The sequence below is a fragment of the Malaclemys terrapin genome, chromosome 2 (genome assembly GCF_027887155.1).
Source record: "Malaclemys terrapin pileata isolate rMalTer1 chromosome 2, rMalTer1.hap1, whole genome shotgun sequence".
NCBI classification, from domain to species: Eukaryota; Metazoa; Chordata; order Testudines; family Emydidae; genus Malaclemys; species Malaclemys terrapin.
This window is the reverse complement of record NC_071506.1, coordinates 58,951,500-58,963,543: the sequence shown is the minus strand read 5'-3', so window position 1 is coordinate 58,963,543 and position 12,044 is coordinate 58,951,500.

Sequence of the window (12,044 nt, the reverse complement as noted above, 5' to 3'; positions counted from 1 at the left end):
CACCCTCCTATCCCCAGGCTGGTGTGTTACAAAAGGGAGAACTTTCAGGGAACAGTATCCCACCCACCCACCTATGGCTTGAAGGGGAAGTGGCCAGCTTGCTGTCAGTAATTGTGATTGCAGCCCCAGTGGGAATGCTTTGGATGCTAGGAGGGCAGTGCTGAGGGAAAGGTTGGCTACACTTCAACATTTGCAGCAAAGGGCACCCCTTCCCAGGCACCCCCCAGGCCTGTTTCTGTACTATGCCTGTTGGAAAGCACACTGGCTCTTCCCCCTCCTCAGTGGGGTTCAGGATCATGAGAACCATAATTGAGCCCCTAAAATATAGCTGTTGTCTGCCATTTGGGGGTTATTGACAAAAGGTAACTCCCTTCTCTTCATGTATCATTATATAATGCCTACATTGTAATTTTCACTCCATGCATCTGAAGAAGTGTTTTTTTTACCCACGAAAGCTTATGCCCAAATAAATCTGTTAGTCTTTAAGGTGCCACAGGCCTCCTTGTAGTTTTTGGGGATACAGACTAACACAGCTACCCCCTGATACTTGATATTATTGAATAGATATTCACACACACACATTTTTATACATATAAAAATAAAATTAAAAGCTAAATTAAAAGCTGACTTCCAGAGTCCTCCGTGACTTGAGCCCATGGTGCCTGGGAAGTGCAGGGTCCCCCGCCATCTATGGTGGCTGGGAACTGTGAGGGTCCCGAGCTCCCAGATGCTGCAGGGGGCAGGGGTACCCCAGAGCTCCCGGCCGTCGTGGGTGGAACGGCCCCTGGGAGCTTCTGACCGCCGCAGGGAGGGTGCCCTGAGCTCAGAGCCACAGGCGGGGGGAACCCCGCAGCTCCAAGCTGGGGCCCCCTGGGATGGTGGGGGGACCCCACAGCTCCCCATTTTGTCATGCATATTTTTAATAAAAGTTGTGAATAGGTTACCGACTTCTGTGAATTTTCCTTTATTGTCTGTGACCTGCCAGTAACTTTCACTAAATATATGCACAAAACAATCTTAGCCTTAGCCATTAAACACCTGTGGCTGGCCCGAATCAGCTGACGTGGACTCACAGGGCTTGGGCTGTGGGGCTGTAAAACTACAGTGTAGGCATTCAGACTTGGGTTGCAGCCTGAGCTCTAGGACCATTCCCCATTGGATGGTTCAGAGCTTGGGCTCTAGCCTGAACCCAAACGTCTACACAGCAGTTTTACAACCCTGCAGCCTGAACCCTGCAAGTCTGAGTCAGCTGACCCAGGCTAGCCACAGGTGGTTTAATTGCTGTGTGGACATACCCTAAGAGGCCCATCTAAACAGACTCAAATATGACTATGTCCTGCTCAGGTGTTAGCATCATGTATAGCCAGGTATCCAACAAATTACTGCTGGAAGGCAAATTTACAATGGAGTGCTTTGACTGAGACTCAGGATTCAGCATGGAATACGTGATTAGCTGCAATTGCTGAGGCTTAGTCTGCAGACAGCTGTGTGTTATGGACAATGAATAATTATTTGATAATTAACTAATTATGATGGCCGCAAAAATATGCTTAGTTAATTCAATGAGTTATTCACACATGTAGTCCTAAACAGATTCTTTTACAAATATTAAAATGTGAATTTTTAATAGTATCCTAAAATATCTACTATTGCTGTATTACGTGCAAGTGATGGTGAGTAATGAGGTTTTGAGTATGCTATTCATTGTATTAGCTCACTAGGATCCAGGTTAGCCAAGCGATTTACAGAACTGCAGTATTTGTGAAAGAGAGAGATGGCTAATAAAGTTTCTTTCTTTCTTTTTCAGAGGCATATGCTATATCATTGCATGCAGCCAGCAATGTTACAAAATGGGACATTTTGTCAATAACCCCCAAATGGCAGACAACAGCTATATTTTAGGGGCTCAATTATGGTTCTCATGATCCTGAACCCCACTGAGGAGGGGGAAGAGCCAGTGTGCTTTCCAACAGGCATAGTACAGAAACAGGCCTGGGGGGTGCCTGGGAAGGGGTGCCCTTTGCTGCAAATGTTGAAGTGTAGCCAACCTTTCCCTCAGCACTGCCCTCCTAGCATCCAAAGCATTCCCACTGGGGCTGCAATCACAATTACTGACAGCAAGCTGGCTACTTCCCCTTCAAGCCATAAGTGGGTGGGTGGGGTACTGTTCCCTGAAAGTTCTCCCTTTTGTAACACACCAGCCTGGGGATAGGAGGGTGGGGGAAGGAAGCAGTAATTCAACTCCACATATTTTTAATTTTCCTCTAGTCTAGGAGACATACCAGTCATTAATACAGTCATCATGCCTAATATACAATTACAGGCTTTTTATAACGTTTATATAACAATGTATTAATAAATGGAGATGGTTATATCAATTACAGAATAATATAATGGAAGACATTTATAGCCACATGTTAAAACAGACTAACATTTTCCAAGATAACAGCTAACCAGGCTTAGAATGATCTCTTGATGAACTCAAATGCTGTTTTCCCATGGTGAGGAAAAACATTTTCCCGTCATGAAAAGGACGAATCATAATCAGTCTGTCACATATAATTTGCCAATTTGCAATGCTTGAACAGCAGGAGGGCAAGGCACATATTTCAAACATTGCTATTGATAGAAGAGATTTACAGCAGCCCCCAATTACTATGCTGGATAAATATCTCGATTGAAGACAGTGGTAGACTAGATAGCCATGAAGGCACGGTGGACTGGAACCAAAAGAGTTGCCTGATTAGTTTTGGTTTTGAAGCTGCTAATTATTTGAACATGTGTGGGAAATCAACCTCTGTAACACATTAAGGATCAATTCAAACTAACTAGTTGTTCATTTTGGCAACTGCAATTGATCTGGCAAAAAGGGAAAATCTTACCTTACAAATTGCCTTCTGTGTATCTAAAGAAGTGGCGATCAGTCTGTATTTGATGGTTCTACGGTTAGCATTTAAATAAGGATGCAAACTTTGCATCTACTTTTGAAGTTTCTAAAATGTACTTACAAAGTGAATGCCATAGCTTCATGCTTCTTGCAGATAATAGCTATTTTCAGTGTCAGAAATGTCACCTGTAATTGTCCCTACATTTATTAGAGCTACAAGAAGTCATATCATGCAGAAACTTCTTCCCAGTCAAATCATTATTTTATATGGCTTGATATACAAAAAAGATTAAAAGAAAAGAAAGAAACAGAAGCGGATCAAAACTATTCTCAGCTAAGTACAGTAATGTGAAAAAAATCCCTTTGAATGCATTATACAGCTTATAATTTTAGGATATGCTATAGCAGAAAACAGTAAAAATGTTACCATTAGGGAAGATAAAGCAGAGAAATAATGGGCCTTATCCCAATCTCATTAAAATGTGTTTCTATTCTGGAAAAGCAACTCTGTAAAAATGGCACCATGAGGTTCCACGCTGATTGTCTCTCAATGATTTCCATACAAAATATGTTCCATTTACAAGTGAAATTGATTTTTTTTTCTTATGTAAATACAGGCTGTTCTCTGACAGTTGAGCTGGACTCTCTTTCCTGTGCCCAATCACAAGTGAAAGGCTCATCCCACTTTGCCACTTGTGCAAAACCACTGTCCTCAATAACTTGTCTGCACAGCTGTAATTGATCGGTGCGGTACTGGGGGCTGTACCTCTCAGGGCTGAGCTTCCCAGACACACAGCCTGGGCATGCCTCTGTGAAGCTCTTCTTGTTATGCACAGCTAGCTGGACCCAGATCCAGAATAAAGCAGAGCTCTTCCAAGCACCTCAAGCACTGAGTGATCACCGAACACAATAGGAACAAGTCTGTTGGTGATGATGCAGAAGGGATAGAATCCAACTCATTCTCTCCTCTCTGCCTTGGCTCAGAGGGAATAACAGGAGATTAAAAAAAGCAGGGGGAGAAGGGGGAAATCCATGAATTATTTGTTGTCACTAAAGGAATCAGATCTGACTGAGAACACAAGGGAGAAGATCTGTGGAACAAAAATTGCTATTTTTACATAGTCCCTTTTCAGAGTAGAACTGAACTTTAAATCTTCACCTGTCTCAGAGTTTGTAATGTCTAATTAGGCATTTGGGAGGCAGGTTGATTGGAAAGGAGGCCTGGCACTTTTAACAGTCACACAACAGTTTGTTTGGGCTTCTGGAAACACACTGGATATGTACAATGGCATTGGGGTTCAGGCTCCTAACATGTTAGAACCCCCTACTGACAGAATTGGCAACTCTTGTGATTTTATCATGAGTCTTGCCATATTTGTTGTACTTAAAGCCCCAGCTCCTGAAGTCCTATGACTGTGAGAATCTCAGCTTTCATGTGAAGACAAAGTAATTTTCTAACCCTCGGGGTATGAGAGAAAAGACTCAAAACATAAACTAAGTGTACCCTAAGGGCTCAGAAACCAGAATGTACCCAAAGAATTAAAAAAAAACAACCATTATTTTATACAATCATATGCTTTTAAGCCAATCTCATGATTTTGGAATGTTTGGGGTTGGCGGCACTGCAGTGTCTTCCTTCCAGTCACCTCTGTTTCCTTCCCAAACACTAAGATGAAGTCTCCCTCTTAGTACAGCCTCCTACCCTAGTTCCCATTTATGATCTCCCCCCTTCCAAATTTTCCCAATGCCTTACTCCTTTCCCTCTCTCCTCTGTGTCCCCCACAGGGCAGTCTATTCCCAGCTGTTCAGTTTTATGGAATAATCCCTTCAAGAGCCTCTTTCTCTTCCCTCCTGTCCCCCGCACATTGATCTCTCTCTCTCTCAGACTTCCTGTCTATTACCATTCAGATAATCAGCATTAGAAATAGGAGGTAGCACTAAAGTGGTGGAGAAAGGGAATTACAGGGTTTAAGCTTGGAAACTTGAGGAGCCAGATGTAGACCTTCCTGCAGGATGGCTTTCTTCTCCTTTCCTCTCCCAGAAAACATTCAGAGCAGTCTTTCTTTTAAGGCAGTGTTCTGGCCCAACCAGCTGGATTGGATACAAAGCTTTAAACTAAGATATGTCATTTTTATAGATATAATAAATATTGAAGTAGATACTATTTAGAGAAGAATGTGGGGAAATACCAGAAAAAAACAACCTTCTAATTACACTATATTAAAGCAAAAACCCTGATTTTTGGACATCTGCATAGAACTCAAAAATTGCTAAAAATAACCCCTGAAAAATGAAAATAATAACCTGTGAAAAACAGAGGCCCTAATTATACTTTTGGTTTGGGATTTCTTGAGGGATTCCAGCAAAGAGTCCCACAAGTCCTGTTCCTAAAAGAAGCGTAAATTTAGGAAGGCTATGGGGGATGCCTTCTGACACAGGCTATGGTAGAAAGAAGTCCAGAGAAGTAACAGCAAAGGGTCTGAAGCAAAAGACCTTAGCTCCTGGTTATAGGGTCCCTGGACTGGAACCCAGTGTAGTGGGCGGGCCTGGGTTCCTACCAGCCACTGGGATGTCTATACCACATGACCCTCAGAAGGAGGTAAGGACAATTGAGAGCTATGAGAGGAGAGTGTGAGGATCATGTGGCCCAGAACTGAGGCTAAAGACCTTTTGTAAGGACATAAGACTGTTGTTTGTTGGACTTTCTCTTAACCTGGAAGAGGTGGGACTAAAATGTGACCTGTCCAGAGGGCTGAGTCATAAGAAGTGGCAGACCACTGCAAGGCCAGGGGATGCTAGAGAGGAGAGAGCTGCTATGCCTCACCTAGACACAAGGGGATGAGACCGCGGTGAGTCCACCCTTCTACAGATGGCTTCTCTGTGATAGTCTTTCAGGGAGCATGGTTGACATCTAGTTGGTGGGGTAATCTCTGGAATACACTGTAATAACCTTGCCTTGTTTGTTGGCAAGGTTAGACATGTGTTTAGCATGTAATACAAAATGGAGGTCCTAATACAAAATGGAGTTCACAAATGTAATCCAGCCATATCTTACTCTGTCACAGAGAGCTCCAAAGGAATTGTGTTTCTGAGGCACAATGCCTTCCTGGAGTTCCCCCAGGGCACTGTAGCTACATGCTGCTCCATACTCAGAGGTTTGCCTAAAGGTAAAATCTAGCCCAAAATAAAAATTCTAGGAGACCTCCCAGAAAATAAATACCAATATTAATGTTCACAGTCACAATAAATTTCGTACCAGTAGTAATGGCCAGATCACATTGGGTTCAGTTGTTCACTTCAGAGCAGCATACAAAAGTACAAATGCTTTCTGAAACTTATCTACAGCTTTCATTAGGCAATCTTCCAAACTCAGTTTTTCATGGTGCCGCATTGTTTTTGCTGCATCAGGAATAGTGCAAGAAGAATGGCCTTTCGCACATTGTTTAGTTAGTTTGCCTGGGCTTAGCAACACATTACCCTTCCATTCCTCCCACAATAAGTACCTTCCTCTGAAGCATCTAACTGCTGTTTGGACACAGAATACTGAGATAGATGGATCATCCGGTATTTAATTTAGTCTTGTCTATACCATGTGCTCTGGGAAAAGGGGAGAGGGGATCTCATACTAAAACTGTCTAATTGTTCAATATTATACAAGTGGGACAGGAATTTACCCTGACCTCAGCTGGCAATCCCCTCTTTACAGATTTTCTCATTCTTATAGCTCTGAAAAAAAACTTGCTCCTTTGAACAAGTTAAAAACCAGACTATTAGTCTACATGCTCTACTAGTAAGGTAAATATGGTTTCTCTCTTTCCTCAATATACATCATGAAAATAGATGCAATCTTTGGGATTTATGTGGACAAATTTGGCAGCTTCTTAATATTTTCTTGGACTGTGAAATGTAATTTGAATTTAGGACTCACTAAGAACAATGTCTTTTTTAATGTTATTTTAAAAAGTCAGACATTTTAAAAGTTTTTATTGAACAGTTTCTTGTATGTGGTTTCTTACTTACAATTACAGCCATTTAAAAGGAAAATTGTGCAGAGATAAATTTATCTCACCATGAAATTACATTGTAGGAAGATAAAAATATTGAGACCTACAAAGTCAATAATTTGGTAAGATAAACATTTTCTTTAAAACCTTGTTGTAGAGCCTAAGGGCTACATCCAGCAAATTAACCTGCATGAAGCTTTATGAATTGGGCGATCATTCATTTTATATATGTGTGTGTGGGCGTGTATATATATATATATATATATATATATATATATATATATATATATACACATACAAATATGTAATATGTATAGCTGCATTGCCCATTCCTGCCAAACTGGAAATGAATGATAACCAGAATGTCTAATGATTACTGAGGTGTGAAGAGTTTTTACTGAACCTGTTAAACAATCAGTGTTTGAAACTAGGGTCTCAAAATCCCTCTCCACTTTGTCATAGCGTGGCATATTAAACTTTGTTAGACATACGTTCACTCTTTTACAGATCCCTCTGGGAAATATTACTGCATAATACATGTTTTGTAACATATTACAAAACATACATTATTGCAGCATACAAAGAGCTACTAGCTAAGAAAATAAGATGTCTAAAATTCTGTTAACAAGTATAACACATGCCTCTGAATTCATTCAGAGATACAGTACATACAACTGACAGCTGCTTAAAAATCAGAGCGAAAGGTAAAAGAAAATAACATTGGCACAGTCATTTGGTTATTACCTTCAAATTTTTTTCCTCTGAAGTAGTTTTCGATTCACAGAAATATATCATCGAATGGCATTTCCCAGAATCATTTGGTCTTTTGCTGTGTTGGCTAAGAAACAGAACTCTGTTGAAAAACTATTTGAATGGTACAGTACATAGGTTCTCATCGGAGAAAGGGAAGTGGGGAGTAGGGAATGAGTAAAAGCTGCATAGCTGAGAAATCCATAATGTTTGCATTGTGAGGAGCAAAGTCCTGTTTTTCCTTTCACTTTTCTCAAAAAAAAAAAAAAAAATCTGAGAACTGAACCTCTTGATGATTTTTGGCATTTTTTTGCATCCACTTTACTGATGAATAGCAGCAATTAAAACTATGATTACTATACAGGGTATATGACTAAACATTAAATGGTAGTATGTAATTTTAGAGGAGCCCCTGAAGATAAAAAGTATTTTTTGAAACCTCTGGATGGGAAATCCAGTAACCTTTTCTTCAATTACTGGAGGATGGTCCAAATTCATTCTTAGTGTAACTCCGTTGCCTTAGCTGAGTTATGCCAAGGAGGAATTTGGCCCAATAATTATTATATATAGTCATTTACTGTAAATGAGAAGTTTGGGAAGGAGATATAATGGTTACCAAGAAAGAATGCAATTATTTTTGTTGTCCATTTTAAGTTATTTCTGGTCATTTTTGGAAGATGTATACATCTTTATTGAAAAACAATTAAAATGTTGATATTCCTACAGTAGATTTTGCTTGGGTAAAAGACATCTATTTATAAAGTGCAGTTGCATGTGGGAATAAAGGTTTTAGGCACAATTTTGTTCAGAGGGTCTTTGCATATCATCTTAATAGCAAACAGGGTATATAGTGCAATCCTGTCTTAACTCCATAGAGACCCACCCTTCCACTGTAGACACCAATGTAATTATATCTCCGGTAAGTCACATTGATAGGAAAACGATCACAAACGTTAATTTGTGTATATTTCCTGAGTACTGCTCAAAGTTTTCCTCAAACTCTTACGTCTCACAATATTGGGTCATTTTACATACCCTCTTGTACTGATCAACAGCAACCAGAAGTTGTAGTTTTCACAGGAAGTCAGGGGAAATCACGCAAAATGAAAGCATAGAAAATTAATGACATTCATAAGTTTATTTTGGATATAACCATATTTTGTTGAGCGCAAAATGGATCTTGTCCAATATTTAGGTTACTTGATTTCACTAACCAAGCATGTGCTTGATGCCAAGAAATTTAATTCTTCCTGTGGCCAGTTGCCCCGTGGAGCTGGAACAAATGATGAGAGGATTAAGTGTAAAAAAGGTGTCAGGTTTATGATGGTGGAGGCTAAGGAATAGTGAAGCCTTGCTCTGCCACACCACTTCCCTCCCCTATTCTCCCCTGACATGTCCCATCCCTGCCCCAGTATCCTCCCTCCCTTTGCCTCTGCCAAGTAAGGGTGGTTCCAACACAGGATCAATGAAAGCCTCCTCCAGATTTACACTGACAGAGATTCCCCCTACACAGGGAAAATTCTCCAGTGCAAATCTCCAGCTGCTCTAAATCCAGGTGGAACAAAGTGAACTTGGCAAACCCCAGAATCCAGCTACTAGTCTCTAATTTCTGTTAAATATATCATAGTTTGGGCTGTAATGCAGATTAGAGCTTTCCAGTATGCTTGGAAGAGTAGGATGTCTTTCATTTTCTCCATCACTGGTCACTCACAAAATCGCAGAAACAAAAGATGTAAAGACCTGTTAAAGTCATCTAGTGTATGCTCTTGCTAATACAAGTTTGTATGCCAATGAAGTGTCTACTTTGTCCAGTCCATATTTGACTGCATTAGACACAATATCATCTCTGCCTTTACACATCCTCTGATGATCTTCTTGAGCTAAATTTTAGCACAGGAACATCTTCCTGCAGTTCTTTCATTAGACCTTGAACCCTAAACTCTTTTTGTGTTAACTAGGTGTTACTCTGAGCCTTGTAACCACAGAGGAACTCTACTATATAAGATGACAATACTTTTAATGGACTAAAAAGACCAGTAGAAGATGCTGTTAATAAGTTATAAAGCAAGGATCCTAATTTTTTTTTTCTTTTCAAGAACTTCCCACCCAAAGATAGAGCAGAAAGTTGTATGGTAGGCTTCTTCCTTTTATCTGCCTGCTTGCCTCCCTATCTCTCTTTGCTCTATTTTCTAGACTGAATTTTCCTCAGAATAGGTTTCCCAGTTCAGGAACTAGCCCAGGCTAACCGGAACTTCTAAACACTCTATACATTTATGGATTTATACTGTCCTACACCATTCTATATCTTACACTAATTATAATTAGAGTGAGGAATAAATAATGGACAAAACTGGAAAAATGTAAATGATTAGTCTTAGAAAACAGCAAACTTCAAAGGCTAATGGAAATATCATATTGCCACTGTGTTTGTTATATATATTTAGTACTGTAAATGGTTATGATTATAAATTTATGAAAAATAAAAATACATTAACCAGCATTCATGAACTATATGTAGTTATTTGTTTTAAATAAGTGCACATTTTATACTGAATATTAGGAACATTACTAATTCTGAGGTCTAGTAACCTCTGTAAACATCTCCTAAGAGGAGCCGTGGAAGCCATGGTTCCTGAGTTTCTTAAAATAAGACTGAACAAAGCCCTCAAGAAAAAAACTGCAGTGAATATTCTCCATTGGCAAAAGGATGGACAAGATAAAGGTCTAAGTCTTTTCCATCTTTAACTGCTAGGATTCTACAATTCTGTATAGTATCCAAGTGAGTTATATATTTCATGATATATATGTCACTGAAGGACATTCTGTAAGAAAGGTAGCTCTCAGCAGGAAAGTTAATGCAGTTCCCCTCCTGACATAGAGTTCTCTGAAAGTCATCTGTAAGATCCTAGGATGGCTGACAACCTCCTTTCTGCATAGGCAGAAGCAGGTATTGATCTGGGGAGCGTGATCTTGGCCACTGTAAGGTAAATCCCATTAGACAAAGGATAGGGCTCTGAAGGAAGGGTTTTTTTTTTTCTTAGTTAGCCCATCCACTCTCAAATTTGTATAGAAGATATTTCAATCCACACAAAACCTGGTGGGCAGAATTCATGAATTCAGGTAAATACTTGCACAGACATCAATACTAACAGAGCATGGGAATTTTTTTGTGAGGTTCAGTAGCTCAGTAGTTTCTCTGGAGCTCTGTACTGGCAGAAAAGCAAGATGCTAACTGCTCTAGCAACTTGCCCTGTCATCTTTAGACTGATGAATTCTGTGAGTGTGTATAGTAATCAAAATGCATGAAAGATGATAGAATATTTTCCAAATATGCTGAGGAATGTAGAAATAGAATACATTTATCTCTTCAAGTTGTATGCAACCCAGTTTATGGAGCCCTTCATCCTGCCAGCCTTTGACTGCCTTCCAATAAAATCAATGAGAAAATTAAGTCGACACATTCAACTAGCAGCTATTTTGTAAGAAATTAACTTCAATACTTAGATTTGCTTCTACTAGCCCACAAACAGTAGGTCTAAAGAGCATTATTGGGGTAAAGAATGCTATAACTCAAACTTCATCCTAAATATTATTGATATGCTACATTCTACAAAACATTCATGGCCACTGTGAAAAAATAAGGGGCATCTCGTTGAAATACGATTCACTGGAAAATAAATTTTTGATTTAAAAAAACCCTTCCAGAGTGTGTAGGGGTTGTTCTGTTCTGTTTTTCCCCCATTTATAACTAGCCAATGCTTCATAACAACAGCTTTGTCTGGTATTTTGCTCTTTCATTGTCATTTAATGCCCTGTGGAGCCTTGAGTGGTGCATCAGGGTGAAACAGCCATCTTAAGGACTGCCTGCCTGTCATGTGATTCAGCAATGGTTTAAAAGAAAGGCTATGCTCTTTTTCCAGGGTGGAGACTCAAGGGGATAGGCCCGTGTCAGGGGGATAACTTTCAGGCAAGGGCCTGAAAGAGAGATAGGTATGGCCCTATTCTTTCCTGGGTAGGTGAGAGAACCCATCAGCTTTCAAGTAGCTATGACTTCACTTCTAGCTTTTAACTTCTCCAGACCATTAAAAGATCTGAAAGGGAACTGATGATCAAATAGAGTAGCTCTGAGGGTATGTCACATGCTGCTAGGAAATTCATCTTGTACAGCAAGTCTGACTTTCTTCAGAAAAATATTCTAACTTCCTACTATATAAAGACTGCATGCTGTTGGACTTGCACATTATGCCTTAGGGACTTCAACAGGTTACATCACTTTTTAACCAAAATGTATTTATTCTTTTCCACATTTGTACTTTGTACTTCAAAGACAGCTTTGCCCTGATGAGGTGATTCTATCCACTTCCCTTTCTGGCTTGTACATGACATCTGCAGTGCCAATTCAT